Source organism: Ixodes scapularis, unplaced genomic scaffold, assembly GCF_016920785.2.
Source record: "Ixodes scapularis isolate PalLabHiFi unplaced genomic scaffold, ASM1692078v2 PGA_scaffold8__174_contigs__length_109621045, whole genome shotgun sequence".
Classification (NCBI taxonomy): domain Eukaryota; kingdom Metazoa; phylum Arthropoda; class Arachnida; order Ixodida; family Ixodidae; genus Ixodes; species Ixodes scapularis.
In genome coordinates, this window is record NW_024609883.1 from 54,316,135 (window position 1) to 54,324,666 (window position 8,532).

Consider the following 8,532-nt stretch of genomic DNA (forward strand, 5'->3'; position numbering starts at 1 on the left):
TGTACGATCTTTTTGTTACACTCTTTGTTAAATACAGCTGAATAGAGCTCTTTCGGCCCCATCTGTGAACTTTAAGCTCCGACATTTAATTACTTTACCGCGGCGTTGCAAGCAAGACAAGCAAGAGATGAAAAAAAAAAAAGGTGACGGAAACATCGCAAAAGCAGCTAACAGTACATCATGTCGTTTCAACCTGTGTCTTTAATGAAACCAGTTTGAATGAGTAGCCCTAAATCGTTTTTGTGTGCGGTTCACAGAAAAACTGGTAGACCTTGTGACAAAACCTTTCTTTTCTTTACCGTCCCCCTTCCACCCCCCAAACACACACACACACGCACGTACGGACATACACAATCGCTGAATGTTTATGAAAGAAAGTCCCTCAGCTAAAGGTCTCCAATATGTGTTTTACTTGCTGCAACTGAAGAGCTCATTGGCACACCGGTCTAGATATGCAATTTGCAATATATTTCAATGCTTAGAATCTTCGCCGAGGTATCACTAACACATATCGCTAAACATTTAATTTACCGTGCTCAGACCTCTTTATGACAAAACCTTTCAAAGAAACATAAGACTCACACGACTCTGAACATGGTGCCATCGAGTTTTCCAGCCACGAAGTAAATATATTGTGTTCACTTGATGCTTTTTGTACGGAGTGCGCAGAGTAAGCGCTAATAGTAAGACAGTTCTTCGAAACGATCTAACAAGTCAAATTAGTTTAAACGACGTGATGTAATATGATCAGTTTTATGTGGTGCGTCTGCTTTTTATATGTTTAGGCTCCTGAGATTTCCTGGAACTTTGCAGTGAAGCTATTGTGCTGGAGCCTGTGGTTCACGGACGTACGGCTCTGTGCGAAATATATTTAGATGTAAAACATAAAATAGCGCAAAAAAGACAAGGACAAGAAGTATACAGGACAGGCGCTGTCCTGTATACTTCTTGTCCTTTTCTTTTTTGCGCTATTTTATGTGTTTTATTAAGATGAACCAACAGCCCAACCCAACGTACCCTACTAAACTATATGTAGATGTATGTTAGAAAAAAAAAACACAACCAAAAATTTACACAATATTGAATGGTCTTTTGTTAACAAATAGAAAACAAAAAAAACAAAAAGAAAACGTTAAAATAAAATAAAACATTTCATTTTAAAAAAAAGCGGAAACACTCTTCAAAAATCTTACATTTAAGCATCTTAAGGATATTCGAAGTGACCTACAATTTACTTCTGGTATCCAACAAGTGCGAGATGTGCAAATAAGGATAAAGTTAATTTTTACAACGGCTTGACTAATACTATTTACCTCGGGAACCGGGCACCCAAGAAAAATAAATGATGGAGATGAATCGGGTTCCAGTGCTCAACACGACGCCCGCAAATTCCGCACAGTAACGACACCCGTGCTAACCTGCTGTTTGGGGGATTCGTTAATGCTTACCTGATTGTAACTTCATACGTACCTTATTGTCACATAATAGTCGATTATTCTAATAAAAAAAATACCCTCCTGTCCCAGCTAGAAGTATTAATGGCTTGGCTTGTCTGTGATCAGAGGCGACCTAAGCGAAGCGTATAGTTCTTCATTTTAGCTCTGGGTTACGCTTTTGGGTACGTTACTTCCGGAATTGCGAGAAAGATGCATCAGGAAATACGTCATGATGAAGTACTTTTTAGCGATATCTACTCTTCTTACCAATAGCATTGTGATGCCTTATAAGCCAATAACTGAGAGTTAAGCCAAAAAACTGCATTATAACATTTTGTCCCGAGAATATAACAATAAAATGTCAACCAATATTTATGCGCACTGATTTTTAACCTTATGAGCATTTACTATAAAAGAATGAGAAAATCTAAATACCTTAAAAATATTACATAAAAATGTGTCAATTTTCTTGTTTTTCTTTAGCAAACTTTAAAAAAAAGCTGTTTACACTGGTTTCCTCGAGAATACAGGGAAAACAAAACAATGTTCATATCCTCTGATTTTCATGGTTCTGGACGACGATACATGCTTCTTTTGTCATAAAAAATCATATGAAGTTATTTACGAATGAGGCAAAGTACATTATTGTGGTGTTTTACGCTCGATATCAACAAACTAAACACGACGGCTATGTGTCGTGAGTTCCACCATATGTATACTCGAACACATCTACGAAAGCTTCTCCTCCAAGACTGTTGGGACCTTCGTGGAACAGCGGGAGGTGCGCAACACTCTTTCCGGTGCTCAGGGGAGGTTTCGACAAGCCGAAAGTATGCCTCCCTCTTTTTCCCCCTGTTTAAACGAAATGATACGAGTTTCGTGGATGGGAAATTTCAGTTCAGTGTATATTGTTATCCATGCGCAGCTTATTGGTCGAGGCAGGTCGATATCTTGGAAACGCGCTGCCCATACGTTCGTAATCTGTGTCGGACTGTACACGGAGCGCAAGTTCGTTCGATTCTTTTGCAGGGGTTGTGGTGACGTCAGAACGCCAAGTTCTGATTGGTTCTGAATGAAGGATAGCGGGTAGACCTCACGGCAGCTTGCTTCGAGGTCTACCCACTATCCTTCAATCAGAGCCAATCTGACCTCGGCATCTTTCTGACGTCATCGCAACTCTTGCAAAAGAAGCAGACGACTTGTTCTCCAGATTACTCCGTTCCCTCGTATACGCACTATAGACACTGAGAGTTTAAGTAACGCTGGGCGCGGCAGTCACCGAAATTCTTATTATCGCAGACGATAAGCCGTGCGCTTATTGAACGCTCAGTGAACATTGATCATTTATTTTATTATTTTATTACGGCGTGCGTTTCCTGAATGGCAGAACAAATCAGCATCGTAATCAAGTTGTTACTCTCCATTTAAAGAAGAAAAAAATAAGTAATTACAATTAGGTATATAGTACAGATTGCCAGAAGATTCTTACACAACCCAGAAAGTTTCTGCTTCCATTTATATTGAAACTCCGACAGAATATAAATTGTTTAGTTTATTAATAACATAGAGTGAGATACCGTCTGGAAATGTTGCGTTCAGACACTTTTGTCATATATTTAACTTTACGGGGTTCAAAATGTATCTCTTGTTTCGTACTGTATTTTCAAAAACCGAAAAGTAAACAACTTTTTTTAAAATTATGGTGGCACCTGGAATGACTTTGGCGTACAGCGAGCAGGAAACGGTTTTCAATGACGTATCAGCGATTAAACGGCGTGGTGGTTTTTCTCTGATACATTTGCGGCTTGGCTTTTACTGTTTTCAATGTTTTCAAAATAACAGCTGGAGCAGTATGCGATGCGTGTTTCTGACAACTGGCAAGCGGAATAGTAGTCCACATACAGGCCAGCAACAAAGATGTAGTAGTTTTTCCTCTCTCAAATATGCGCATTATGAATCTACATTCGAAAGCATGCACTTTCGCTCTGTAAAGGTTTTAGAATACCAATTAATACCTAATTCTATAACAATTATTGCGCGGCTGAGATATAATCCTAGCATTTTTTTTTATTTGGAAAGGCTTTTACATATTTTCTTTTAATTTTTACATGTTTTACTATATCAGAAAACTTCATAACAAAACATAAGTAAAACAGCGGGCGCCAATGTTCGTTCAACGAACTATAGCTCAAGGACCGGAAAGCGTTTCTTCTGACGCAGCTAGCACCGATTGGAGTTCGGTATTGTGAAAATAAACTTAAGGTGCTTAACGAACTTTGATTTATATAAACTAAAAATTAAAAAAAAAAGAAAAAAGAAATCAGGAGAGTTATGGATGACACCTAGCTGGTTTTATGGTACATCAAACTCATACTAAAGTGTTTCACAATATTTGTTTAATGGAGAGATTCAAGTCACCTACGTCCTTACAAATCCCACCAAAACGAATCACATTCTAAGCAGATGTAGGCCAGAAAAACTATTTTGTATGATGCCAAAATAAAAAAAAAAAAAGTTTTCTCAACGAGTTTTTAGGATAATGCATTACATTATTTTGTAGTCATTTGTATTTTGAGCTCATGCACTGCTGATGATTTGGTAATGATGTACAAACAGTGAAATTCAAATTGAGCCAGAAACGAATGAAATGCTCAAAAATATGATTTAGGAACGTCATTATTCACTGCATTGCTGGTGTTACACGTGCATATGTGTCTGGATAACAACTGGCAACTGCCTCTAAAATTACTTTGTCTGACAGGTTCAATCATTACAAATACGGTTTTAACGTCACGACTCCTTGTTAACGACCCCACATGTTTTTCTTCCAAAAGTTGTCGCGTTCACCATGGGACATCAACGAGTTGTAAATTAAACCCACGAAATTTATGTTTCCCCTAATTTCTTCATTTACATTATTACTTCTATCTCGCTTTAAGAAATAGTGTATTTCGTAAAGAAATAAAAATATCAAAAGTGACCGCTACACAAGGGAAGCAATATTATAATTCGACCTCCTACACCTTATTATTTAATTTACATATACTTTTAAAGGTCGGTGGAAACAATGGTGTGTGAGTACGGAAACGAAAATTGAAATATTCAAATTTCGTTTGGAAATGAGTCGAGCATAACGGATAATAATCGTAAATTATAATCGCACGTTTGTATTTTGAACGACTGGCTGTATTTTTCGTTCCAAACGGTGCACTCGAGCAAGCGCTCGAAGAGAAGCGAGCGCGATGCGTCATGGGATATCCGGCGCAAACAAAAACAGAAAGAAAAGATTGCCCGCATTCGTGACGTAGCAAGGCTGGCGTGGCTATGAGCTTTGTCGCTGGTGGCGTTGTCAGCGTTGTGGTGGTGTTAATAGACCAGGGATGGGCAAAATACATGCAAATATGTATCGAAATACAAATACAAAATACTTCGTCAAATATGTATTTAATTACAAGTCCAATTACATCTCCAAAAGCATTTGAGTACAATATACAAATACAACCAAATGTATATGGTCTCCCTCCAAATACTTTTCCAAATACATTCCTCAAAATTTGCGTCAGCAACTTCACGGCACCTGCAACGGGTTTCCGGGTATCTCATTTTAAATTTGCATCGCACACTCAGGAGTTAGTGTGCGAGGCTCTAGTAACGTAATAGATATATAATCACAAAAAATGTAATCAGCTTGGACGTAAGAGGTGAAAAAAGTACAGAGCTTCAAGCAGCTTTTTTTTGTCGATTACATTTTGGTATAGACCAACAAAGAACTGAGACGACCAAGACGCGCAGCACTAGCTAGATAATTTTTTATTGTTGCAACTCGGACCAGTTACGAAAATCTGGACGACCCGCGCATTTAGAATGTTCCAGGCAAAAATATGGAGTTAAATCAGGCTGGAAAGCATCACAAGTTGTCACAGGCACTTATTTAGCCAGACTGCCTGTGAACGTTGATTTCGTCACTATTCTTGCCCTGGACTAGCACCGTAATCACGAAATCACTAAACGCTTGTACTTGATTGAGAGACACTCCATTTGGTGCAGAACGTAGTTTTCTTCCTGCTCTGGACAGTGACAATAAATTTGAGGGATGTATTTTCGCCCACAAAGTTGTATTTAATTACAATCGTATTTGAAATACCCACGTTTTAGTATTTAAATACACACGTCAAATACATTACCCGATTTGTAATTAAATACGAATTCAAAATACACAAAGTATTTGAAATATGTATTTCAAATACTTGTACTTGAAATACTGCCCATCCCTGTAATAGACCATTCCATTTAGCGCTCTCAGGGCGGCGCCACTTTGTTAGACCCCAGCGCTCTCTCCACACATCCGGGAAGTTGAGCTGTTTCGGCGGGGTAAAACGAGAAACCAGGATGTTGCCGTTTTCCACCTTTGGGCTGTACCGGCGGGAACATCGAGCTCTCGCTCGTGGCTGCCGTTATGAAGTGGTTCGCGTTTTTAGAATATTTATGGCTACACCAAATTCAGCCTTTAGCGCTCTGCTGTTTTATTTCAGTAAATGATCAACTAGCGTATCTTTGTTCCGTTATTTCAATAGCAGTGAGGTCAGCCGGCAACTCAACCGCTGCGTCTATTGCGCCAGGAGTGCACGTTTTTATTTATTATTCCAGACTTCCACCGATATTCGCTAAAGGCCTATACACCAGTACGAACTTCGTATTGTAAAATAGCTACAGCAACCAGATTTACTTTTCGCCGGAGCGACCGGCCACTCTGACACAGTTTTTCCTTTTTTTTTTATTCGCGCAGGTAACATCGCACTTAGACTCGACTAGTCTTTTTATCGAGCATAGCGTTACACGATAACTTGGATATCAAAATCCGCGCATCTTTGTTTGAAATTTACGAAATGACGCGATTTTAAATCGAGTTTGAACGCCAGCCGGATGTTAGGTACAGCCCACTTGGCGGAGCAGACTATGCACGGGTGAGAGGGGGAGGACATTTTTTTTCTCTCCGCAACCTAAGAACGAAGGGCGAAGGTAAGACGGGCCGGGGAGGAGGAAGCAGACGGAACGCTAAAGAGAGAAGGAGGTTTCCCCTCTCTTCTCCAGCGTGTGGCTGGCCCAAGGAGCACGTAGCTTCCACAGCACTGTCAGCTCAGGGGTGAACGGGATGGGAAAAGCAACTTTCGTACAAATTTTGAACGACGAGCTCACTTTCTAAGGGGAGAATGGCTGCGTCCGGGTACAAAAATGACGGTCCGCCTTCTTGAACTGTTTGCTACAATGCGCGATTTGTGGGTTGAGTAGGAAAGCTGTGAAGGAAAATGTTAAATTCCAAAGAGTGGCGCTGCTCCGATGGAACTTGCTACGTTATGACTACGTAGCAAGTTCCCCAACGTTGCTAGATTACCTCCCAAATAGGCTCCACGTGCATCTACCAGGTGCGCATTGAAAGATCGTTTAATTAGCTTTAAAATTAGTTTTCTTGTGCCTTTCAACGAAAGGTATTTTTGAGGTTATGCTGCAACATGTAACGCATTAAAGCTAAAAAAATTAGCGCTAGAATTTCGTTTCCGCACCCCTTTAAAGAGGAACTCCGGTCGAAAACGAAACCGAAATGAATGACTGGTGTCGCTTTTCTGGCACGAAATATGATCCCAGCCGAAATATTACGTCAAAGTGAAGTCGCGTAGTCCACTAAAAACGATTTTAAAGGTGCGACTAGCTGCTCTTTAGCGGGCGGCAGGCGGGTTAGCCTTTAGTCAAGGAACACTAGCGCATCAGCCGCATGACGTTACGTCGCAGCCAACGTTACTAAAACACTAAGTTGGGAGACTCGCCGTCGAAACCTGGGCCACTGGCGTCCACCGAGACCGAGCTAAATACGACAACAACGCCACTCCTTATCATTTTTCTGTACTGTGGTCACATTGAGCTTTTAGAAAGTATGTTTTTGTGTAAAAACAAACGGAAAAGACTCTTTTTGTATGAAATCTATTGGAGTTTAGTACAAAATGAAGGGCGCGTGATGTTTTTATAATCTTTAGTTGGCGAGGTTTTGCCGCACAATTATTATTGTTTTTATAAAACCATGCCTCAGCGGTGCTTTCAGGTAGTGCGTCCCGACCACTGATCTCTATGACAATTGCTGGATCGCGCTTCCCCGCACCGAAAATGAGGCCACCGTCGGCCATCTTACGAGATATGCTCTAGCGCTGTCAAGCCTAGGCAGTTACCATGGTTACCTTGTGAAGGTCACGTGACAACAGAGACAACCGCCGCCTTGACAACTAGGGGTGTCGCGAACTTTTGTCGAACCAGAATTTTGGTCTAACTTTCGGGATTCGACTGGGTCGAACCGGTTAGACGAACCTTCGAACTTTTCACCAGATTCGACCGGTTCGACTTTGTGGACAGTGTGGCCAGACCTTGATACAAGCATGTCTAGGTTTGGAAATTTTTTTTATGCAAAGGGTTATTTTATTTTGTGAACACTTGCAATTAAAAGAAACTAATTCTAATCAATGAAGAAGTTAATAACTTTATTTTTAGTAGTGTATTAACTGAAATAGCCAATCAGCGCTGCACTTAATTCATCTCTTAGCCATTATCATCCAATCAGAAGCCAACTGGCCAGCCTGTCGCGCATGCGCACACGAGTCGAACCTCAATAGAAGGTTCGTCGAACTTTCCACTAAAAGTTCGAAAAAGTCGAACCTTGTCGAACTCGAACCGCGGCCGGTTCGCGACACCCCTATTGACAACGCTTCCGCGGAACCGGTAAGATGGCCGACCGGTGGCTTCAATCGCGCAATATCTCGAAGCGGAGAAGCGCGATCCAGCAATTGTCATAGAGATGAGTGGTCCCGACCTAGGTGCATTTTAACTTCGGTAGTCACACGCGGCGCGTCCGCTGGGGAGACGGGGGTGGCACCCCTGTAACCTCTTCCGCTTTATCTGTTTCGGCGCCAAAATGACCGATTAAAGCCAAAATAGACGTCGCGTGCAGTTCCTCGAGTGGCCGCTGCGGGAGGAATGACGGCGTTGTGTTCGCCTTTAGCTCGTTTCTCGAGGACAGATCGGGGCCACTTTTTCAGAGCAGTCTCTATGGCAG